We start from the raw sequence: 26,366 nt of genomic DNA, 5'->3' as shown, positions 1-26,366 counted from the left end.
GGTGTTACATTACGGGCAGATATGAAGTTTCCTGAACAGTGTAAACAGGAAGCCAGTAAAGCTCATGGTGTCCTATCGATGATTTATCGAACTTTATCCTGTAGAGATAGGGAGGTCATAATCCCACTGTATAAGGCGATTGTAAGACCACATTTGGAATATTGTGTTCAAGTATGGAGACCTCATCTGACAAAAGACATTAAGCTTCTTAAAAGGGTCCAAAGACGGGCAACTCTAATGGTGAGCTCGGCAAAAGGACGCCCATACGAGGAAAAACTCCGATTATGTGGGCTACAAAGCTTGGTAACCAGGCACTTCAGAGGTAATTTGATTGAGGTTCTGATATAAGGTTCTGAGAGGGATTGACAAATGAGTGAACGTGGAATTTTCACTGTTAGAAAGAATTCCAGAACTAGGGGCCATAAATTCAAATTACAGGAGTTGAGGTTTATATTAGATTGTAGGAACTTTTCTTTTAGTAAGTGTGTCGTTGAATGCTGGAGCTAGTGCCCTCGCAGGTAGTTGAGGTGATAGTTTAAATAAATTGAAAGATCAACTGGATAGTTATCTGCGTGAGGAGGGAAGCATATAATTTGTATTTTCTTATCTACTTAGTTTTTTTTCAGTGCAGCAAAAGCCTGAGGCTTTGTTGCACTATATGGTAAATACTATTACTATTAAAGCGAGTCTATTAACTTCTCCTTTGCTTAAGTTCGCTATTCTTGTTCTGTACTTGATGCGAACCATGAAATGGTCTGAGTTTGAATCTGCTCCCCTGCATGTTCTCATATCCGCCACATTCGACTCATGTCACCGGTCTATCAAAACATGATCTATTTGATTTTTGGTTTTCCTGTCTGCAGAGGGCCATCTTACTTTGATTTTTGTTATGATCAAAGTATGTGCTTTTGATGATCATGTTTTTACTTGTGGCGAAATCAATCAGCCTTATACCGTTGTTGTTGCGGCTTCGTGATCTGACTATCGTTGCATTAGAGGCTTCTTCCTTTCCTGATTTAGTAGAGATAGTAGAAGACACGACTTCAGGTGTTTAGGAATCGACATCAGGCAGCAGTTACCCAGGTGTTGACTACTCTGACACCTAAGCGGCCTGAAATAACATTTTAACATGCAAACGCTCACCAGCTCACACAATTAGGCCTTTCTACAGAGTTTGTATAGTCAGAGAGGTAAGGTGGAGATGGACACACGTCCAGCAGAACAAGTAACTCTTATCTTGGCGCATTATAGCCTTAGTTGCTAATGCGCCAATAAAATCCAAACCAAACAAGTTACTCATACACTGGTGTTCAAAGAAAGTGCATCACCGCTTAAAATTGTAATTGTCGTCCGAATAACGTAGGCATATATGGCATTATTTCTTACAGATTGCATCAGATAAGATTGACACGCGTAAGTGATGACGTAATATTGCATCAGCTGGTACTTTCAGGTATATAAGCACGCTCTGCAAGAGTTGCAGTCGTTCCTTGCTTGTCAGGATGGCGAGTTACGTGCAGTTTACGCCACGAAGAAAGAGTGCTATTGTTGCTTTACGTGAGGAAGGATGTTCTTCCCGTCACATTGCTTACAGAGTGTCTTGTAATCAGTCGACAGTGAGTAGATTTCTTTACAAACTCAAGAATACTGGTTCTGCTAATAGGAAAAAAGGAACCGGAGGCAAACGAGTCTCTATGCCAAAACAGGACCTCGTTTTGAAGCGCTTATGCCTTCAAAACCGTCTGAGCTGAAAAGAGAATGGGAAGAACATACAGGAGTGGTAGCAAGTGTAGTAACAATCAGAAGACGCCTCTTCAAAAATGGACTTGTAGCCCGTCGTCGTAAGAAGCCCTTCCTCACACAAAAAAATGAAAAAGGCGGCCGATTAATTTGGTGTAAGGAGCATGTCAAATGAACCCCGGAGCAGTGGAAGTCAGTTATTTTCTCGGATGAGAAGAAATTCAACCTGCATGTCTCTGATGGAGATAAACAATTCGCCGTAGACTTGGTGAAGAATACCATCCAGACTGTATGGTGTCCACAGTGAAATTCCCTACCAGCCAAATGATATGGGGGTGCATTTCGTATCGCGGAGTAATCACGTGCAGTTTATAAAAGGTTCCGTAAATGCCAATGGATACCTGACAATATTGGAAGGCAAATTGCTGCCAACCATTAGAGACCATTTCACCCTGCCAAGTAACTGCATCTTTCAGGACGACTCTGCTCCTTGTCATCGGGCGAAAAGTGTAAGTAGGCACTTCTGTAGTTACTTTAGCTTCATTTCTGCATTAGCGGTTCGGCAGTAATGTGTTTACATTTGTTACAGGTGAAAAAATGGTTGGAAGAACGGTCCATTACAACTGTTAGCTGGCCAGGAAACAGCCCAGACCTGAATCCTATAGAGAACTGTTGGCAGCGTGTGGAATCTGCAGTTGCCAGAAAGAAACCAAAGACCCTTCGTGAACTTCATAATTCTTGTTTGGAACGACGAACTAGCAGTTGATTATCTTCAGGAATTGATTTTGTCAATGCCTCGACAGTGTGCTGCTGTCATCAGGGCGCCTCCCTAGCCAGGTGGGAAGGAGCAGCAGAGCGTAGCACACGCTTCTTGATTAGACCGGGGTTCGAGCCCGTCACCATTAAATACGGAAAATGCGGAAAGGTCAGGGAATGACCACCGCATATCCCGGAGCAATATGGCCTTAGTTGCTAATGCTCCTAAAAACCAAACAAACAAGCGGTCATCAGGGCCAGAGGCATTTCAACTAAATATTGCTTTTACCTGGTGAACGTTTCATTTTGTTTTCAATTTAAAATGATAAACTGAAGCAAACTGAGGGCTTCTGATAACATTTCAGCCATAATTGTCGTGTTTACCAAAACTGTAGTATAAAGGTTGCAAATGCTCATTTTGGAATATTTAGAGCACCTGTCAAATATCATTTGGCTTTGCCTTAACTATTAATAAATATCTTTTGTTTATATTTCTATTTGTGATGCTAGTCATTAATGGAACATACCATAGCAAAAAATGTGTCACATGGCTGTGGTCCCCACTGCCATTTTGAACTATTTTTGGCGACTTCTCGTTTACAAAAATTAAATTTAAACTCAAGAGAAAGATTTGACGATGTTTTAGATATTGAGCAAAAATCGCAAGGAACTTGACAGTATTTAGCAAAAGAATTTCAGACATGCCCACAATGATGGCACAATCGCTGGGTTATGTGTATAAATCCCAGTAATAGTGGACTACTTTGAAAATTTATTTAAGCACACTCGTAAGTGTAAAGCGAAAAAGTAAATATTATTTTGAAAATTAATAAAAAGAAATAAGAAGGGCCATGGGAATTATGAACCAGACTCCGTCCGCGATCCAGTAATTTGAGTGGTGGCATCCGGTGTACATGACTGAGTGTAGCAAAGGAATATCGACGTAGTCACATTAAATGCATATCAAGCCTCCATGTTGCTGCTCTTCTGTGGAGGCGGTTGACGTCCCATATGACACTGTTTCAGAAAAATTATTCACTGAGTGTAATAGTTATAAAATTACATTCTGTATATTGTTTTAAAATTATGGAATGAGCAGAGTGCAAGTACTGCTCTGGAATCTTGCGAATACTGTTAAGACATTTATCCTAAGACTCAAACGTAATGTTTTCAAACTTCAGTGCCGTAAGAACACAATGACAGACACGCAATAGCTCCAGTATAGTTCCGATGCAATGAAAACATCTACTGTATTCGAAACGTAGCAACATCGCACAGGATGGTACAAAAGTCGGGCACAATCCGGCATCTTTGAGATTCAGCAAAAATCGTGGAGGACACATTACAGTACAGGTAACCCTTGTATAACGCGGAGGTTAGGTTCCAGAAATATCACGCGTTATAAAAATCGCGTTATATGAGGTTCAGGTTTCATACAAAATGTATTTTTTAATTATAAAAACAACAGTGCCATTCAACAAAAACATATTTTATTCATTCAAGAATTCATGTACCTGACTATTTAACAAATACATAGCATAAAATTATAAAAATTAGGAATTGTACATAAATTTAATTGCACATAATGCATAAATTTCAAAATTAAAGAAATGGATATTTTAATCGTCATCACTGTCTTCAGAAAAAATATTTCGTAGATATTCTTTATTTACGAGTGGCTTGAAATCTCTTCGACATCATTTGTATAATTCTCACTGGGTACTTCAGCTGGTTTTCTTATCAAAATGTCGGTAATAAGACCTTGCTTACCACTATGCTGCCGTTCCTTGTCTTTTGAATTTTTCCGAGCGCTCTGTTGATGGATCATTATCCGTAAAATAACTTCCTAACTTTTGTGGCAAATTTAATCCTTCTGCTAATTTCTTTTGACTGAACTCTTTAACGGACTCAGCACAATCAGAATCTTCAGTAGAAGATTTTCTCTTTCCTCACCATTTGTATTTGGTTTGCCGTCTTCTATTAATTGAACCAATTCTTCCTCATTGAAATCTGTTTCTTCATCACTTAATTCACGAATTTAATTTTCAACCATATCGGAAAATCCCTCGCCACCACAAATGTGTGCCGGGTTTGTTATACGACTTAGTTCACAGCATCCACAGGAGGTACGAAATTTTGATTAAGGACGACACCAGGCCATATTTTTTTCCAGCAACCTTTCAGTGTAGAGGGCTTTAACTCCTTTACACATAGAGAAATATTTTTTAGACAATTAAATATTGAAAACTCTTTCCACACTTGAGGCAGTGTCATGTTTGCATTAGATTCCATTTTTTCCAAAATTAATTCGAATGTTTGACGAGTATAATACGCTTTAAGTGTTGAAATTATCCCTTGATCAAGGGTTTGAATAGGTGACGTTGTATTAGGCGGCAAATAAATTAGTTTAATTAGTTTAATATTCGGATGAGTTACTTTTTTTGAGTGCCCTGGCGCGTTATCTAAAATTAGTAAAATTTAAAGTCGATATTCTTTTTTTCTTTGTGTATCTTTCTATATCAGGCACAAAACAGTTAAAAAAAGTTTTCAAATAATGCTAGCTGTAAGCCATGCCTTTTTTGTTGGCTCTCCAATAAACAGGGAGGGTGGACGTCAATCGCTTTCGTAGCAATAGGATTTAAAGGTCGGTTAATTAACATTGGTTTTGTCATGTAATCACCTGACGCTTTACTACAAAACAGTAGAGTAATTCTGTCTTTAGAAACTTTGAATCCAGGAGCTGTTTTATCATTTTTCGATATATAAGTGCGTTTTGGCATTTTTTTTCCAGTTTAACCCAAATTCGTCTGCATTGAATACCTGGTCTGCACTATATCCACCTTCTTCAATGATTTTTAAAAGTTCTGGAAATTTTCGGGTAGCATCTACGTCTGCTGATGCTGATTCTCCTTGGAGCTGAAGATTATGCAAAGAAAATCGCTTTTTAAGAATTTCGAACCAGACCTTACTGGCACAAAATTCATGCTGAGAGCTTTCTTCTGAAAAATCTTGTTCAAGTTCTTTTAAATATTGATAAATTTTGAGGGCTTTTTGTTTAATAAGGCATTTTCTTGTGAGTGCAATCTTCAATCCAAACCATTAGAGATTTCTCCATTTTTTTCCATTAAAATATCGCGTACACGAGCAACGCGCTTTGCACTTATCGTTGACCCAGCAATAACACTATCTCTGATTTTCTGCTCATTTTGTTTGATTGCACGAATTGTTGATTCATTTAAATTCAAAGTCCTTGCAACAATTCTTGTTTTTCTCCATTTTTCAACCGATCCAAGATTTTAATTTTTTCTACCAGAGAAATTAATTTTCTTTTCAACGTTGGGCTTTTTCCTTCTTTTGCAGTTTTGGTGGCCATTACTATGAAAAATATATTTTTTTATTTGCCAATTTGCCTTGGGAATGCCAAGGGGTATTCCCTGAATAAATTCACTATTTATAACTACTTGCGCAACAATTAACTCTGTATAAGGTAGGCGCCTCTGTAGCCAGGTGGGCAGGAGCAGCAGTGGACGACACCAGGATGCTTCCACTATACGACTTCTATGTACACCTAAATATAATGAAAAATACTGGACTCAAATTGGCACTATAAAGCTAAAACTTTCAAGCATTTGCAGTCCACTTGCAATAAGCCAAATCGGCTTATTGCAATTAAAATAATATAAATATGAACCTCAGACAAAATTAAATTAAATAACGGAGGTAGTTTGTTGTCCAAGAAACAAAGGGCGTTCATTTGCCCTGGGTGATCATTGCGATTTAGGGATCTTAATGCTAGGAATAATATTAGAACCCGTATTTGTAAAACAATATAAAATGTTCATAAAAGATCTGAATGATTTCATTGTGACCTAATTGCTGAACCACATGACAGAAAGAAAAAATTTGGTAGATATGATGCTGCAACTGTAAAAGTTTTCAAATGTATTGAATTTTTTTATTTATTTTTTTTTTCGTTTCATTACATTTGGAATCACAGGAGTCTTTCTTGATTCTGGTTAGAATAGATAGTTTGTAAACAGTAACAAATATAGTTTAGAATAATTTTTGTTCTATTTTCCACTAAGTGTATATACCAGTCATGATTACGGTGCTGTTTCTTGTATTCTTTCTTTCTTAAATCTCAATAAAGGTCTTGATGAAAAGCAGTTTCATTTTTTTTTTTTTTATTGCGCATTCTCCAAAATAAATATTTCAAGACTATTTTGTTGCTGTTAAAAGACAACACGAATAGCATGTAGAAGGTGTGGCCGGGCTTAAAAAATCCGAAAGTAGCACAAGATAGATAACCTTCAAAAGTTTGAGGAAAATAAAACAATCTTCAAAGGCTTGAGAGCCTCATTTTACGAGTATATAACTTATTTTCTCTTAAATAAAATTTAAGTATGCAATAAAATACTTTTAAAGTCGTGTCACTTTAAGCTCATGATTTATGTCTTTCTTCGTTGAAATTTTATTTAAAGGGCTGAGTAATAAATAAAGATTTTTAATAAATAAATATTTTGATATAAAACTTTTGAATAAAAAAATTCATTAATCAGTAGAAGAAACGAAAAGATCATGGCCTATTCTCGCTAACTCTCCTGAGTAAGTTATTTATAATAATAAGTACGGGGTTCTTCTTAGCCTGCTTTCAAAATCCTTGAAGCTAAAGGTATTGCTCCTAGGAACCGCTATTTAAATTTATTATTTTTTTTTTCTAAAAAGGCACTGCGCGAGTATATATCTTTATAAGTGAAAAGTAGAAGCAGTACGTGAATTCCTTGAAAGATGTCAACTAAGCACTGAGATCATTCATTTGCCATACGCATTTTTTATGTTTTTATTTCCTGTCAATACCAAGTTTATTTTGAAGTATGACTTGTTTCAGCCCATATTTCTCTGAGAGTTACGCTTCATGTCGTGTCAGAGTTGGATATAGTTCTCGAGCCAGAACCCCCCCCCCCTTTTTGTGATATTTGGAATTCGTCTCCTAGTTCGAGAAAGTAAGCATTGCCCCTCCGCCCTCGCAATTCATCGCTGGAAAATTAAAACTGCATATGTATTCACCAGAACGTAACTTTGCTTGTCGCATATTCTGCGTGAAAGATTAGTCATTTGTTTGAAGTTCTTCACTGGGGGATGGGAGGGGAGTAACGTGTGGACACACACCGCAAGTTGTATTATCCCCATTATATTGCTGATTAAATGGACCAATATGCAGCTGTTACGTAAAAATAAATAGAAAGGCATCTTATCTTGTACGATTGTCAAAGGTTTGAATGTCAAACTTATTCTAAAGTTTTATGCAAAGGCAATAAGAAAAAGAATATAAATATATATTTATATTTTAAATGGCAGCAGGTTGTCCTTGAACCACATTTACAACCAATTAACTTTTTCTTTTCGGGTTATTTTCTGTTTCCTTTTCCTTAGGCAATCTAGGTTACGTTGACTGTTCACGCACAACACACACACACACACAGAGAGAGAGAGCGAGAGCTTTCTTTTTATAGGTATTTTGTCCTTGTTCAGCTGTGTCAATAGGTGCGGCTTCGCTTTTATCAGCAAGTAGTCAAGTCCGAGGATGTGTCAGTTTTCCTGGCACAGCTGTCTTCGAGCACAGACCTCCAAAAATCTTATGTCACATGATGCATTTTTTGAATATATTATATGTAGAACAAATCAAAAAGGATGGAGAATAGGCGCAACTTTCCATCAGAATAATATCGCGGTTAGTGATAGGGAACAATATTTTTTATTATTATTTTTTTTTATAGTACTTAGTACCGTGCTTGGGTTGGAGGTTGAGAAGACGAAGGAAGATATTTGTTGACATTAGACTTGAACTTCTGTAGACTGTAATTTTCAGGAAAAACGTATGAAGGAAGGTTGTTCCAGAAAACGGCAGTTGAATGAATAAATGAGGAAGATGAAAAGTTGGTTCTGTGGGTTTGAAGTTGGACAGTAAATGGATGTTGGCTGGTGGCGGCACGTGTTCGGACTGTTTTGAAAGAGAGAGCGGGAATTATAGAAGCCAATTCAGAAGAACAGTGCGCATGGAAGTATCTGTAGAAGAGGCATGCAGCAGAAACAGTACGTCTATGAGACAGCGAGTTGAGACATGGACATGTGTATATAAGGGTGGCACCTAGAACGTTTGTTCAACTCCGTCTCGTATCTCTGTGAAGAACAGTATCACTACAAATGGGCCAGATATGTGTGTTACGTACGTTTGTGTGTATTGTTCTGTTCTGTACTCTTGACTACCCTGAAGCATCAATCACCTGGACAGATGATTCTGGGTACTCGTCCACACCACGGGAAGGTGGGCCAGTCATAGCAAAATACGTACTGTGTCAAGAGACTCTGACCCACATAGTGTTGCTAGAAGGTGGGCCAGATTCCTCTGGGGGGTGCCCATTCCAGAGGGAGGAGGAAAAAGAAAGAAGAGGAAAAAAGGAAGAAAAAAAACAAAAAATACAAACACAATCACCTGTGGTGCAGTTAGGAAAAAAAAAATTAGTAAATAAAAATAATAATAAAAAAATAAAAATAAATAATAAAAATAAATAAATATTTAATAAAAATAAAAAATAATAAATAAATTGGCTGCAGTAGAGTGGGAACTCAAGGCGCTCTCTGCCTTGAGTTCCCACTCTACAAATTAAATAAATAAGAAAAATGACAATTTAATAAAATAAAATATTAAAATAAATAAAATAAAATTAATAAATAAACTAGCTGCACTAGAGTGGGAATTCCAGACAGAGCACGTGAGTAAAAAAAAAAAGAAGAAAGAAGGTGGTGGCATGCAAATATGGAACCGTAAGTCACTAAAGAGGTATTGTTAAGTGCAGTAACAACAACGTAGCTTTGAGCGCAGGAAGCAGAGCTACATTGGTGCAGTAACAACAATGTAGCTCTGCTTCCTGCGCTCAAAGACTTTGGATGCATAGGATTGGGATGCCTGTAGATTGTCAGGTGTTTGGAGTAGAGGCTCTGATTGCTGTTCCGAGATACCTGGCACAGCCTGCAGCAGGGTCCTTCTTAAGTTGTCGTACAACCTGTATTCGAAAAGATGTTTCCAATTTTCTGACCTGCCGAAGAAACAGCGATCTGTTGGTAGCAAACCTAGCAGATGTAACTTTTCGTTGAGAGACCCGTGTCCGGTAACCAAGAAGGAGGATTCCAAGGTGAGGGAAAGCCAGGTCTTTACCGTTTTCGAGGTTGTGAAAATGACATTAGGGAGGAATTTTCTCGTAACGGAGCCTGTGTCTGAGGTGTTCCATCTAGACTGCCAAGTGTTGACGAGTTCGTTATAACAGCGAGCTCTTTCTGTATTGGGATCAGCATTGAGTTTTAGTTCTAGGCCCTATATCTTCGTTGGTATTTTCTTTTTAATTCTGAAGTTTAGCCCTCTGAAGATTATAAATAGATCAAGCGGAAAAGTTCCAGCTATTACCTGGATGGCAGCTGTAGACACTGTTCGGCATAATCGGTGCATAGCCAGGAGTATAGCACGTTGAATGGAGTTGACCTACTCTTTTAGAGATGAGTCATTAATTAACCTAAGTGCCCTCTTCTGAATGGAATCTAGAAGCCTGAGAGGTTTTGGGGGCACCGCCCCAGATGCGAGAACAATATTCCGTGGTTGGGTGGATTTGCGATTTTACGCCGAGAGCGAAAGCGAAAACCAAGTTTTTTAGAAGAAGAGGAAGCAATATTTATAGAGAGATTAGAAGTCAGGACAATCCCCAAAAGAGATATATCATCTTGCCTAGAAATCGCAGTGTCACCAAAGGTAAGCATAGGAGCAGAAGAATCCTTTTTGCGAGATATAAGACAAGACTGAGTTTTAGAAGGATTGAAATCAACTAAGTTGTCTTTGCCCCACTGGAGAAATACCTAGAGATCGTCATTTAAGGAATTGGTAGCAGATATTCGAGAAGTTGAAGTTGTTTGAGCAGGGCAAGGTTTCTCGAACTGGAAAGTGGAATGCAATGTGCTATCATTGGCAAAACTATGGATAGGATTTCCAGTCAATGGAAGAAGGTCATTAATATACAAGAGGAAAAGAGTGAGGGAAAGAACTGAACCTTGGGGGACACAAGCATTAGTGGAGAAGTTAGAAGACAGAGAGCCATCTACCATCACCCTCAGTGAGCAATCAGAGAGAAAACTGGATAACCAATTATAAAAAAAAAACAGTTGGCAAACCATATTATGGAAGTTTGTGTAGAAGACCGTTATGACAAATACAATCGAAAGCCTTTGAGATGTCAAGAGCAACTACTTGTGTTTCACCGAACTTTTCCATTGAATTTGTCCATAAATGGGTAACAAAAGCCTAAATATCACCAGTGGATCGAGACTGACGGAATCTATACTGGTGATCAGACGGAAGGTTTCTAGGTAGTTTAAGAGTTGGCGGTTAATTGATTTCTCCATTACTTTAGAGAGAGTAGAAGTAATTGCAATGCGATGATAATTGGATGGGAGGGAATTGTCACCCTTTTTAGGAACTGGTTGGATATCAGCAAATTTCCAAGCAGAAGGAAAAACACCTTTGGAATAAGAAAGTAAAAAAAGGCGACAAAGAACAGGAGTAAGTTCAGGAGCACAGATTTTGAGAACAAGTGGAGAAATACCATCGGGACCTGGAGCTTTCTTAGCATCAAGATTCGTCAAAATTCTTCTGACATTCTTTTGACTGAAGACCACAGGAGGCATTGAATGGAGAATGTTGGGAATGGTGGGAGGTGTTTTACCAAGATCATTAATACATGAGCTGGAAGAAAAATGGGATGCTAGCAGGTCAGCTTTATCCATGGCTGAAGTGACAACAGAACCATCTGGTTTGGACAGAGGTGGGAGCAGAGATGGGCAAAAGCTGCGGCCAATAGCTTTGGCAAGAGACCAGAATGCTCGGCTGCCATTAGGGCAAGAAGCAAGTCTTAGCTTGTTCAAACTCTAGTTTTGGACTGATTAATAACTGCATTACAACTGTTGCGAGCTTTGATTTAGGCAGAAAATGAAAATGAAGAATTGGAAACAAGCCAATTACGATGTGCAACATTCTTCTCTTGAACAGCCTTAGCACATTTATTGGAAAACCAAGGTTTAGATAAAGGACGAGATTTTAAAGTGGATTGTGGAATAAAGGATTCCATTCCTACAAGAATAATTTCGCTGAAACGATCTGAGCGAACGTTGATATCAGAAGTTATGAAACAGTAATCCGACCAAGGAAAAGAAGAAAAGAAACCTCGCAGGTTATCCCATTTTGCATCCTTGTAATGCCAAACGACACGAAGTTGGGAATACCCATGAGATAAAGGTTCCATTGGAGAAGAGACAATCACCACGTTGTGATATGACGTGTTAAAGGATCTCTCACTTCGACCGTGTACTTAAAACGGTTGTTTGTGAGAAAACGATCAAGCGTGTTGGCTCTATGGTTAGGCCTGTCCGGTATTCTGGTAGGTAAATGAACAATGTGTGCAAGGTCATTAGTAATTGCAAAAGCCTCAGTATCTCGACTAGCTGGGTCGGTGTGACTAGAAAACGGAAGCCAGCTGGAGTTGTGAACATTAAAATTACCAAGGAAAATCACCTCACTATTAGAAAGTTGGACTGCAGAAAGTCAAGTTGCAAAGAGAGGAAGTTGATTGATTGATTTATGAGTTTTTGGCGCAAGAGCTACTGTGGCTAAAATGCGCTAAAGAGGAAGTCAAAGAGCTTCAAGTGATTAGTAGAGTTGGGAGAACGGTAGAGACAACAGATGAATTTGGCAAAATGAGGTAAAGCGATTTTCAGCCAAAGAAGATCGAAAAGAGGAGATTCCAAATTACCAAGTCTCTGACGGGGAATATCGGGACGGACATATGCACAATTACCACCTTTGAGGCGAAAGGAGTCATACAGTGAATAATTTGGGCAACTGAGATGAGCAGTACTTGAATCAACCGATAACTGAGATTCTGTCAGAAAAAGTACATGGGGTTTGGCAGACTGCAAGTGGAAACGGACATCGTTGAGATTAGAATTGAGACCACGTATATTTGTGAAATGAATTAGGAAGTGCTTGGGAGGTTTAGATGTTTTTGCAGATAAGCTTGCTCTATTAGTTTGACAATTCATGGTGTATTCAATAGTAAGAAAAAGTGGGTGGGACATGCTGTATGAAGTAATGAAATTTTTGGATATGGCGTACACATGGTAAGAATATACCCAGATCCTTGATATAACGTGGCCTCGACAATATCCCCCGGACTCCCTCCAGTCACTATCTGGCAGAGTAGAGGTAGCAAGATTATACACTAGCTGATCCGGAAGCCTAGAGAGTTACCAATAGGTTCGATCCGGTCTACTATCTAGCGGCCTGCGACAACCGTTTTAGAGCTGTACTCTCGAAATGTAAGGAATATTGGGTCTCGCCATGATGTCCATCATAACCTCAAAAGTCATCAGTCATACTGCATGATGGAAGAGATGGAGAAGCGTTGACCGGAACTTCGCTCTGGAGACTAAACATGGGTTCCACCACTTCAAGCCTCCAATAAGCAAAGTGGTGGTATTGCACCGGTTGATGAGTCATCTACCACCTAGTGTTGCCTGATAACACAGAGGAGCGGCATTCCTCCATGCGGTGTGGGCGCCACATCTCGACTCCTGCTTACGTTGGTTCACACCTGGGTGGTCACCCACAGTGTGCTGGCGCATGGGGGTTATAACAGTCCCACCACCATGAAGGTGCAGGCAGAGAATTTTGGCTGTCACAGACCGTCCGAACTTCACCGAAATTGGGTTCACTTGACTTGAGTGTCACCCGAATATCAGTTCCATCAGCGTTTTAGACTCCCAGGTATCAAGTGCAGCTTGTCTGGCATATCTGAGAGAATGTCTATGACAACCTTAAGGACCAAATTGATTATCTAAAACAGTTTGGAATGCCACTTTAGTCCATTTTCAAATCTGTGACATAGTATCAATTTTGAAAATAGCAGATAAATAGTACACGGTTTAGTTTTTCGATTGAGCTCTACCCAGGCGAGTTGTCTAAGACAAAGAATGTCCAGTTCTCCGGCTTAAACACTCCTGAGTTTCCTAAAAGGTATGTTTTCTAAACCCACCTGTGAAATACACTTAACGTCAACTATGAATAACTATGTAGTGATAAAAATTACAGAAATATGATGTCAGAAATCTATAGAATTTTAGACATCCACCAGGTATTCTTATGTTGAAAGGACCTCCTTAACTCTGCTACCTCCTTTGAAGATGGCGAACATCTGTTTACAACGTATAAAATTGGAAGTAAAATTTTCCCGTAATGAATTCCTTCAAAGTGAATAGCACTAACTAGACTATGTGATTTATTTAAATGAATTTTATTGTGCAAACAATATTATTAAATAAGTTGTTTTCAGACGTAGAAATTTAATAACTGACGACGTTTTTGGATTCCTTACTGAATTCTGTCACCAGATCGTCCTTCAATAAAGAATCCAGAAACGGCGCCAGTTATCTCTATTGTATGGGAGTTTAACTTAATTTCTGTAATGCCTTTTACCCAATAACATTCAAGAATTAGGATTATTCGCACTTAATTCATTACGAACAACCTCGTTTATGTCCTCTCAACACAAAACTTATCCGAATGTAAACTATTAATTTAAAAATATCATCCACATGATTAAAGACCCATAATCTGTTATGTGATAAATATCTGGTAACACTGAACGAAATCAGAACCTATTTTAAAATGTATGCAATTCTATAAAGATAATTCTTCACCCCCCCCCCGTCTATTAATGCTATACAGGGGTAAGTCATATAACTAAACTGAGTTAAATAAAATAAATAAATACATTAACAGAGAAAAAAACAAGCGAAATACTAGTACACATTAAAAATCTATATTTGCATATTATAAAAATGTAAGTTAAAATATGACAATTTTTGTTTCATAACTAACACACTATCGATTGTTGCCAAAGTTTCACTATTAATAGCCAAAATTACTATCATGTAGGTTAGTGCAAATGCATCGTTTTAACATAGCTATCTACCAAAGTAGTTGAATTAATTAAATTAAATTAATATATTTTTTTAAAAAATTAAATTAATTAATTATATTGTCATCGTTTTGGTTATATCTCATATTGTGAATGCCTTCACAACGAGTTGCCATGGTATTGTACTACCTCGAATAAATAACACTTCACCAGTGGAGAAGACTATTGTTATTTATTCTCGGCTGATACCACCGCCCAGACAGCACAGTTTCAAAGCTTGTTGGCTTGTCTTCGGTGGATGGGCAGGTGCCCTGGTGTTGCAATAGTGACCACCCAGTTATGAAGTATAACTGGGTTATCTTCTCTTCTGTGGGTGGTGGTATCCGCTGAGAATAAATAACAATAGTCTTCTCCACTGGTGAAGTGTTATTTATTCGAGGCAGTAAAATACCATGGCAACTCGTTGTGAAGGCAATCACAATATGATATATAACGAAAACGATGCCAATGTAATTAATTAATTTAATTAATTAATTCAACTACTTTGGTAGATAGCTATGTTAAAATGATGCATTTACACTAACCTACATGATAGTCATTCTACCTCGTAGCATGAGGCCTTTGCCCTTAAACACCTTATAGCCAGAAATGTTATTGCTTGTTATTATTCATAGAGTAATGTTATTACTGTATGGCATACGTGATAGTTCGCACCCACTGCATTACAGAAATATTCTTTCTTTCGTTCAGTTTCTGTGCGAGTTGTTTCAGTTCCTCAGGTGACTAAAATATATTTGATTTTATCAGAAGCGTATTGAACCCAAGAATTTTGAATGGCATCTCGTAATTTGATTACCCTTTCAGTTATTTCTTCATCAAGTTTTGACTGACTTCCTGAAATGTGGTTTTTTTTTGTTTTTTTTTATTTCTGATTTTCTTTAACTTCAAATACTCGACACTGTAGTAGTAGTGTATAGTTTAACTTTAGGGTCGAACGGCACCAGGGATTTCCCCCATCTCCGCGTAGCATACATTGTCGTGTGTTACAGAACACAGTAGAGGCCAGAGATTTAAAAGTGTATGGATATTGTTGTTTTGTACCGTTGTTCATCTGACCCACTATGCCCACGTTGTTCATCTGACCCAATTTTAGCCATTTGCCACACTATGCCCCTGGGAGACAGGTCAGGTACACCAGTATTAGATATTTACTCTGGCTGGTCCTGCCACCTAGTTTCCTGAGATTTCAGTGGTTAAGACCTAAAAAAAAGGACACTATGATTGGCCAAAAGGAATATAAAGATTAAAACTTTGGGTGTTGGGCTCGATAAATTGATGTGTTTGACGCTAGTAGTAAAGATAGAGAGGAAGGAGAGACTGAAGGCTGGGAGGGGAAAGACAGAAGCATGGGGCCAATAGAGAAGAGAACCCCAGGAGTCAGTGGGGCATGCCCATACCCCACCAGAGGGAAAAGAACGGGTGGCATGGGGAGGAGACGGGGAACCATATCCTCCCCCCCTCCGAGGGATAGGGAGTTAAAGCGAATCGGGTAAGGGTGCCCTATCCAGACCGTCAGGTGGCATTGGCAGCGGAGCTGAAGGTCATAGCTCTTGTCCTGGGGTGTCACAGAACCTGGAACAGGTGCCATCCAGGAAAATTGGTGGAAGAACTAAATCAGGTAGGTCGTAAATCAGGGAGGAGAGTGGTGGGAGAGTCCTACGCCTTCCGAAGAGGTCTTGGGCGAATTTGGAAAATGCAGTATAGGTGTCCTCTGATTCCAGGAGATTTTGTTCCCGGAGTCTCGGGATGAAGGAGTCACGATAGGAGGGAGTATATGATGAGAGCCTTGTCGATCAATTCGGCCCTGGAAAGATTGTGCAAGGCTCAAGGGGTAGAATTTTTTTCAGCCTGGACTGTACTTGTTAACAGGAGAGATTGCTTCTACAGGGATGAGATACACTTAAATAGAAAGGGTGCAAGAATATTTGCTGATGCTATCGAGGCAGTGTTAGGTGGGTCGGAAAACTGCTAGCTTGGGGGGGAGACAAAGACCAATAGATTGACAGTAGCCACTGGCAGATGTGAAAGAGATTCTTGCACTGCTTCTATTAGAATGAGCAGAAGCCTGAAAAACAAGATGCATGGTATTTCAGAGACTGCTGGGTGCCATTGCGGTACAAGTAAACACATGGGTTGTGTTAGGGTAGCTAAGAATAGAAACAGGTGCAGGTATACTTGCGTGTACACCAATGCTAGGAGTTTAGTAAATAAATTTGATGAATTTGAGGTATTGCTCAAAACATCGAAGGCAGATATTGTTGGGATATCAGAGACGTGGTGTCACACAGATATAAGGGATGCAGAACTGCAATTTGGGGAGTACAACGTCTACAGAAAGGATAGACAGGATAGGAAGGGAGGAGGGGTTATGCTATTAGTTAAGAAACACATAAAAACCAAGGAAGTGAAGCCAGTCGACATCGCTGGACAGTGCAGTGTGGAGTCAGTTTGGTGTGACATAAACATTGGGAGATCAAAATTGAGAGTAGGAGTGTGCTATAGGCCTAATGACTCTGATGAGTATAATAAGGAACTGTACAGGGAAATAGAGTGGGCCAGTAAATCAGAGTGTCTTATAATGGGAGATTTTAATTTCCCAGATATTGACTGGAATTTGGGGGCTGGTTACTCACACACTAGCAGGACTTTTGTGGATTTATTGGATGATTGTTTTCTACATCAGCATGTTCGGGAGGCAACTAGAGGGAGTAATACTCTTGATTTGATTATCAGCAGTGATTCTTCATGCATTAAGAATCTGCAGATAAATGAACCACTAGGTGGCAGTGATCACAGTGTGCTGAAGTGGGATTTACTCAAAGAGGTAACTACCATTAGGGGTAAAGGGAAGGGTTATTGCTTCCGTAAAGGCGACTACGATGGACTGAGACAGTATTTAAATTCTATACAGTGGGACCAACTGATGATGTTACCAACAGCAAATTCAAAATGGGAAGCATTCAAAGAACTTATCTTGGAAGCTACTAGGCTTTACATACCAACTAAGAAATATTGTTCAAGGTTTAGGCCAAAATGGATGTCAGATGAACTAATGAGGCATATGGCAGAGAAGAAAAATGCATGGGATACATACAAATTAACACATGACACAGAAGCCTATGATAGATACAAGTTGATATGCAACCAAGTTACAAAGGAGGTTAGGCAGGCGAAGGCAGATTACGAGAAATCCTTGGCAAGGGATGCAAAGAAAAACAGCAAAGAGTTCTTTACTTATGTAAACTCTAGAAGGAAGGGGATGAATCAGATTGGTCCACTTGATATTGATGGGTCAAGTGTTGATGATCCTGCTCAGGTAGCTAACAAACTAAATGAATATTTTGCATCGACATTCACACATGAGGAGTTATTCAGCGAGGGGAATGCCAGGGGTGTATTCAACTCTAGCAGTAAGCTACAGAATCTTGAAATAACTGGGAGTAAAGTGGAGGAGAAACTGTTGAAGATAAACACAAGAAAGGCACCCGGGGTGGATGGGATCTATCCAGTTATATTAAAGGAGGCAGCAAAGGAAGTAAGCAAACCCTTAGCCATAATTATGAGAGCTTCCTTGGACTCAGGGGAGGTACCCATAGACTGGAAATGTGCAAATGAGAACCCAATTCACAAAGGAGGATCAAAGGCTGACACAAGTAATTATAGACCTGTGAGCTTAACTTCTGTTCCAGGAAAATTAATGGAGGCACTGGTTAAAGAAGCACTGCAGGATGATGGTACATCGGGCATTGATGATGGTATATCGGGCTTAATGTCCACGTTTGCAGACGATACAAAGGTTGGCAGGGTTGTCAAGGACACTACTGACACTATGCTGCTGCAACAGGATCTGGAAAGGTTGAGCAGATGGGCTGAGAGGTGGCAAATGAAGTTTAACATTGACAAATGTAAGGTACTACACATGGGAAACAGCAACCCCAGAGCAACGTATCAACTCTGTGGTACTACACTGACAGTGGTAGAGAATGAAAGTGACTTGGGGGTGGTTGTGCAGGCAGATATGAAGTTCTCTGAGCAGTGCAGACGGGCTGCAAGAGTAGCTCATGGAGTATTGTCAATGATATACAGGAATCAGGAATTTTTCCAGCAGGGATAAGGAGGTGATTATTCCATTGTATAAGGCGATGGTCAGGCCACACCTAGAGTACTGTATACAGGTCTGGAGGCCTCATTTCAAGAAGGATGTAGAGCTGCTGGAACGAGTACAGAGAAGGGCAACAAGATTAGTGAATGGAACAAAGGGGTGCTCTTACGAAGAAAGGCTTAAGTTTTGCAAATTACAGTGTCTGGAGACTAGGCACCAGCGAGGTGATCTGATAGAGGTGTATAAAGCCTTGAATGGTTTAAGCATGCTCAATGCTGATGGGATTCTTCCTCTAGCTCAGAAAAATCACCTGAGAGGGCATAAATTCAAATTGAGGAAAGACAGATGTAGGATAGACGCGCCGAAATTTGCCTTTAGCCAGCGGGTGGTTGGTTGGTGGAACAGACTTCCATCCCTTGTGGTGGAGGTTGATAGCCTAAATAAGTTTAAAGCTCAGCTGGACAGGTATTTTGAACCAACAGAGGGGTGAAGTGGAAGTGGGTTTTTTTTTTTTTTTTTGGCTGATGCTGCATAAGCTTGCTTTCTTGCATCAAATGCCTCTACTAATGCTAATGCTAAATGCTAATGAATTGAAGTTTTGATATCAGATTGCACCGAAGGTCCTCATATAATGGGCACTGGTACACCAAATGCTCCCATGATTCAAGTTGGCTACAGGAACAGAACAGGTTGTCGGTGAGGCACAGAGTGATAAGTTTTTCTCTGATGGCCAGTCAGCAGATAGGTTGTCAGAAGACCTGGGGAGAACCAGGTTGGTGACTTCGGGTAGGTCGTCCGGATGTCTGGAATGAATTTTTTCATTCCAGACATCCGCACAAGGCGGTCCATCGTTGTTGCCACGCCTGTTGAAGAAAGGTAGCAAGTCGTCGTTGCTTCTCCACAGAGCGGTTGTTAGTCGGATTGGTGGTGAAGTTTAGGAAGGTGACAGATTTGTCTTTTGTCAGGTGGTAGAGCATGGCGCACCGGACGAACTCCAGCTCCAGGGGGAGGACTCCCATCAAGACCTGGAGACCATGCTTACTGACAGTGCAGCACGCCCGAGAGACGGTGAGCAGGATTGAGCGGTGTATGGTTTCAAGTTTTCTTCGGTTGACTACAGTACTGGCTCTTGTGTGCCATACAGGAGGGCCGCATGTGATGACAGGTAGGAATACTGCCTTGTAGAAAAGGCTGAGAGTTCTTTTCTTGAGTCTCCGGTCCTTACGGGTGACTCTTGCAATTAGGGCAGAGTAGTCCCTTATCTTCTGTCTGATCTAGGCTAAATGGGGGTGGAATGATAAGCTCCTGTCGAGATACAGTCCCAGGTACTTTAGTTGTGCTGCTAGTTTTATTGTTCTATCCTGGATTTTGATTTGTCGGGGTCGGATCAATTAGTAGTAATGATAATAATAATAATCGGCACAGTATATTATTCTTTGTCATGGGTAGCACAGTGGTAGAATTGCCATTCTCCCCACACCGGGTGGTAAAGACCCAAGTTCGAGTCCCGTTGATGATGTGAGGAATTTTTATGGACCTTTTTCACAGCGTAGCTGAGTTAGTCGGTCTCAGGCGAGGGTCGCATGATTTTTTCCCTCCTGGAAACTCGAGTTTTTTTGTCCAGCAAACAGAAAATTAACAGAACACATGCAAATTACAGACAGTATATGCGAAGCAATATGGACTTAGTCGCTGATGCTCCAATAATGACAGTTGTCATGCAACGCTCACTCAAATGATCTTGCTTTCACTCCCAGAGCAATATGGCCTTAGTTGATAATGCTCCTAAAAACCAAATAACAAACAGCTTTCACTTCAGCATTATTACCATAAAAGCCCAAATATTTGCGTACCATGCTTGGCACTGGATCCAACTGTTTTCAACAATAGGAACTTGGCTGATATTCTTCAGCTGGCCCTACACTTATACAAACTTTAAGTTCAGGCCTGTTATCAATATTAACTCATTAGTGTAGGCCACAGGTCCTAAAGTGTGGGGTGCGCCCCACTCCTGGAGCATACTTGGTTTTGGGGGGGGGGCGCTTGTTTTTATAAGGCACTTTTTTAACGAAATCTGGAAAACTATCCAACTAATCCAGATACGAAGCGTTTTTTTTTTGTTTTGTTTTTTTATATAATTCACATAAAGTAAAAGTTACATTCACCCCTAGACAGCAATCAAACGTTAAACTCACCTATTCTTTCAGCTTTAAAAACTTCCTTCTCGGCAGAAATACAATGGTTGTATCAATACTAATCCCCAGAAGTGAACATAAAGGCACTGTATAACCCGTCTTATTCCGACTCCCACAGGCAAACCATCGTCAAAAGAACACCTAAAATACAAGCGGTTTTAATTCTTCGCAGAAAAGTAATTAGTCGGACAAATTTCAACCTAAAGGCAAAGTATGGCAGAATCAGAAATTTCGACACTCCCTCCCACGTGCTTTCGTTGTAAAGTAGATCAGGAAGCAGTAATCCAATGTACGTCATGTCGGCAATTTTACTGTGCGGCCTGTACCAAATGCAATATAAAGCGATTAACAAGCAGCGATGTCAACAGTACATTTGCCAATTCTGCAAAGAAAGTAAAGAACAAATGACAAATGCAACGGAATATGTGGATATCCAGAATGATACGGAGGTCGAAAATAAACAAACGAACGTCCAAACATCAAACTTTAGTCAGACTCACGCTGCAAGTCAAACTGACTCAGTAGCGGTTAACCAGGAATGTGAAATGGACTCAGAGGTCTGCAATCAACAACCAATCATCACGACACATGAAAATCCTGTGGAATGCAGGAAAGAAAGCCAAGGGGAAAGTGCCCTCCTTAATGATGAGCAAAACAGGTTCCTGAAAATCATTGATGGCATCTGTACAGAACACATGAAATTGTTCCACATGCAAACTGCAGAAATTCTGGAAAACATAATGTGGAAACGCACATCAGTCTCTGACAATCTTCAGAATTCATCTGAAGAGAACCGGCAACTTCGTGTACAGAACAATGACATGAAACAAGAAATAGGTCTCCTAACCAATCAAGTGCGTCAACTAGCAATCTTATTTATGCCCAACGAAAACAGCATATCTAACAACGCCACGCTCAACGTGGCTCAGGGAACCTCGGAAAACAAGCCACAAGAAGTAGAATTGATACATAATTCCAACGCTCAAAGGAATTATATTCCCAAATTATGTATAATGCAATGGCTCATATGCCTGTTACCCTTAGCCCAATGACAGCCGTAACACAACGAGATAAGAATCAGCTTAATAGTAGAGATGCAGCGCTCAATGACGGTAACTCTCCCAAACCTACATCTAACAACACTGAGGGTAGCCACTCAAAAACCTCTCAGGTGGCCCTCTCCACAATACCGACCCAAAATACTACTAAATCTAAAAGTTTAAAGGAGACAATCCATACTGGAAAGGGTGCATCAAGACCCACATTTGCAGAAGTAGTCACCGGCAAAAAAGCTGAGAATAATCAAAATATCCCACAAGCAGGGCTTATAGGCAGCCTCTACTCCCTGGCATCTCTCACCGACCAACATGTTCACTCAAAAGAAACCCGGATGACATATTCAACATATCAGAAAACACATGGAAGACAACAGGGAATAGAGATGCCACAGAACTTTCCTCGAAGGGGACTCGTTCTAATTGGCACAATATCACAGCAGTTCAGACTCGTGGCCGAATCTTTTTATCTCGACTGGAACCGACTACTAAACCAGACAGCATTAAGGCCATGTTTGCAGAAGTACATGGGATGAATAATGATGTGAGACAGAGAAGAACCAGGTATCCAACCTACGCCTCTGTCATCCTTACCTGCCACCCAGAGAAGATGAGCTTCGTATTAGATCCAAGGCTATGCCCCCCCCCCCCGGAACTCTCGTCAAACCCTTCCTAGATCAGAAGCCAAGAACCGCAATAAACCACCGACATCAACATTAAACGCAATAGCAATTAAATCTACCCAGGTCCCAAGCCAACAAAACTCATGAGAAATCAAATAACGTCATTGAGAACAAACTTACTATAGGAAACAAGCTTCCCACATATCATTCAATCCAACTCTCAGCAGATTATAATGACAATCCCCAGGGCTCCAGACATGTGAAGGACATCCCTGTACACATCACAATGCACAGTAGACTAGTGCGAACGCCGACCTGGCTAGCTGGGTGGGTAAAGTGCCTGCCTGGCAACACAAAGGTGTAAGGTATATTTAGTGTCAGACGGCACCAGGGGTTTACCCCATCTCCGTGTTGCTTTCATTGTGGGTGTACCAGTTCACTGGGAAATGCCAGAGATTTAAAAGTGTGTGGGCTTTGTATCTGTATGATGTCGTGTACCGTTGTTCATCTGGTCGTTTAGCCGCTGGACCCCTGCTGAGGCCCAACGTTGCCCCGCCTTCGCCCCGTGGAGACAGACCAGGAACCCAGTAGTTTTAGTTTCACTCTGGCAGGTCCTGCCACCTAATTTCCTGAGATTTCAGAGGCTAGGACCTAAAAAAAAAAAAAAAAAAAAAAAAAAAAAACGCGCGCGCTCTTTTATATGCACGTACGTACAGACAGATACATATATCCATCATCGTCGGTTTGATGGTCGTTAGGTGAGGAGGATAATGCTTGCATAATAAAGGCCGAAAGAATGGGCGAACGGGAATTTTGACATAATTACGTTCTTGTGTGTGGGACATTCGCTAGCATAAAGATAGAGTGGGTGGGAGACGGAAGGCTGGGGGGGGTTAAGGCAGAAATATGGGGATGATAGAGTAGGCAACCCCAGAAGTCAGTGAGGCATGTCCATGCCTCACCAGGAGAAAGTAGGGGGCGCCGGGGGGACCGTCCCACCACCGGCGCAGGGGAGGGGGTGGAAAGGCACCAGGCAAGGGAGCCCGGTGAGCTGAAGAACAGATGTTCTTTGGTTATAATGGTAGTGGGTTGTGGGCTGCGGCCATTTGGTTTCTCCTCGTCCTCCTCCTCGTGAACAGTGCCTGAGCGTAATCCGAGAAGGCTTGATACTCCTCCTTCGTGTCTAGGAGGTGATGTTCTTGTCCCTGTAGTAAGTAGTGGATTCTGGTGAGTAAAACACCACGTAGGTCTTCATAGAGCCTGCAGTCATACATTAGGTGCTGCCAGCTCTCCAGCCCCCCGCAAGTGCAAGTTGGATCAACCTGAATCCCAAGTAGAGACAGTTTGGCATTAATTGCTCCGTGTCCAGTTAAGAGGTACGTTGCTTGTAGACCTGGGAAAAACCAGTTGGGTGAGGTTGGGTAGTTTTGTTCAATACTGGGTAGAAATTTCTTTGTGATCTCTCCCTTTTGAGAGTTGCACCACCTTTCCTGCCATGCCTGCTGCAAGTGAGTTTGTATCCTCTTCTTTTCCACATTTCTGTTGCTGGTTAGGTCAAAGTGAACCCCAGAAAAGTCTGTGGGGTGCCTTTGTCTAGGTAGTATAGTAGGCCGCGTTGTATGATTTCTAAGTCCAGCGGGAGAGTGCCTGCGAGCACTTGCAGGGCGTGGGTGCTCACCATGCGGCAAGCGCGAGTGATGGTTAGGAGGATGGATCTGTGAATTTGGTCCGTGATACGTCTGTTTACTGCTGTTGTAGTTTTTTGAAACCATGCGCCGGATGCGTAGGTGACGATCGGAGTGAAGATAGCTTTGTAGAACAGTTTGAGGACTCGCTTTTTCAAGCCCCATTCTTTACGCGTGACCCTGGCAACCATGGCTGCGTAGCGTCTTATTTTTTTACGGAGATATTTCAGATGGTTCTGAAATGACAGGTTTTGGTCCAGTATCACGCCTAGGTATTTCAGTTGGTTGGAGAATTTGATTGTTTCCTGTCCAATTTTTATTTGCGGAGGCCGCCTTAAGATCAAGGCGTCCCTTTAGTAGGATGGAGTTTGTTTTTGTGGGGGATATTTTGAGTTGATTTCGGTTTGCCCATTCTTGGAGAGTGGTCAGGGCCCGATTTGCGAGCACTTCTAACGCGGCTCTTGAGTTTGCCTGTATCGTCAGAATGAGGTCGTCCGCGAATGCCTGAGATTGTACTTCATTGAGATCGATATTAAGAAAGGTGTCCAAGACAATATTCCGCAATAGTGGGCCAAGGACCGAACCTTGAGGGCAGCCCCGATGGACATGCCTGGAGAGTGTGCCATAGGGGGCGGTGACTTTGATGGTTCTGTTGCTTAGGTAACTTTTGATGGTGTTATAGAGGTTTTCCGGCATGTTGGCTTCGCGCAGCCTCGCCAGGACGCTTGGCCACCAAAGTGAGTCGAACGCCCCAGCGAAGTCCACAAAGGTGGCGGGTTCGAATCCCGCCTCGGGCTTGGATCAAAGTACTGCAAAAACCTTGGGAGGTGCATTATAGCCACAGAAGCCGATGCGCCAACAACTACCAAAAAAAAAAAAAAATAGTGCGAACTTTAAAAACAGACTTGCCACACGAACTTCAGTTACTATGGCTACCATCATTCGAATTGTCTATCAAAATGCAAGGCAAGGAGTATTTGTAACAAGCTAGACACTGTCGAACAGCTTCTCCTCTCTAAAACCTTTGATATTCTCTGCATTGCCGAAACTTGGCTTGGGAATGGGTGGGACTCCCTTGCCTGTGCTCCTCAGGCTGGGTAGCAAATGCTCTGTTCCTCCAGAGAGGATCGTAGAGGGGGGTCGCAATATTCTAAAATACCACTATCTTCTCATTGGCACATTCTGTGTTAACCCAATCCCTTGCATTTGAAGCTGCTATGGTGTCCCTCAAGCTCAATGCCAACCTTAATAGACATAGCAACAGTATACATTCCACTATGCCCAAACAGTGACATCATTGAAGATGTGATCCACTGGCTGGTAAATCGACTGCACGCCACATTGTGGAGATTTCAATCTTCCACTTATTCTCACACATCTTAGTAGGAAACTCATTAGCAGTATGGATTCATTGGGTATCAGCCTACTTAATTGCCACCCCACGAGAGGATCTAATCTCTTGGATCTGATATTCTCTTCAGCACCATGCGACCTCGAAGACGGTCCCCACAACCTACTTCAATCCCATCACGAACCCATTGCCATACTCCTGCACTTAGCGGCACCTAACTTTGATATCCAAGGCCGAAAAAAGATATCACAGCACCCAAATTCATTGATACACCACGATGTATCGAAGTTTCATCCTCGATACCTTGGGAGGCTCTCAATAATTGTGATCTCGAGCTAGCTGTGGACCTCATGACCAGATGGATTCGAACCATTGTAAGTTATGGTGCTACAAAGACTGTCTGCATCACTCCCCGTTCGAGAGCTTGGTAGACACCAGCATTGAACAACAGCTTTAAAGAAAAACAAAATCTTCATAAGAGATGGGAAGGATCAGGCGCTATATAAGATCGTATTGCCTTCTCCAGAGCCCGGGCAGTTTGGAACCACCAGAAATTATTTGCAATTAAAAAGCATTTAAATGCAACCCTACGAAAAGGCAAATCGTTTTATGACTCTCAGCATACAGGAATTCCTAAAACACTGGACCTTGAACTGTGAATGTGGACATGTGTTTTTGTAAAGGGCGGCGCCTAGAACGTGAGTTCAACTCCGCCTCGTATCTCTGTGAAGAACAGTATCACTACAAATGGGCCAGATGTGTGTGACGTCGGTTTGTGTGTA

The sequence above is a fragment of the Mastigoproctus giganteus genome, chromosome 3 (genome assembly GCF_048544385.1).
Source record: "Mastigoproctus giganteus isolate SK-2022 chromosome 3, ASM4854438v1, whole genome shotgun sequence".
Classification (NCBI taxonomy): Eukaryota; Metazoa; Arthropoda; class Arachnida; order Uropygi; family Thelyphonidae; genus Mastigoproctus; species Mastigoproctus giganteus.
Note: the sequence above shows the minus strand (reverse complement) of the source record.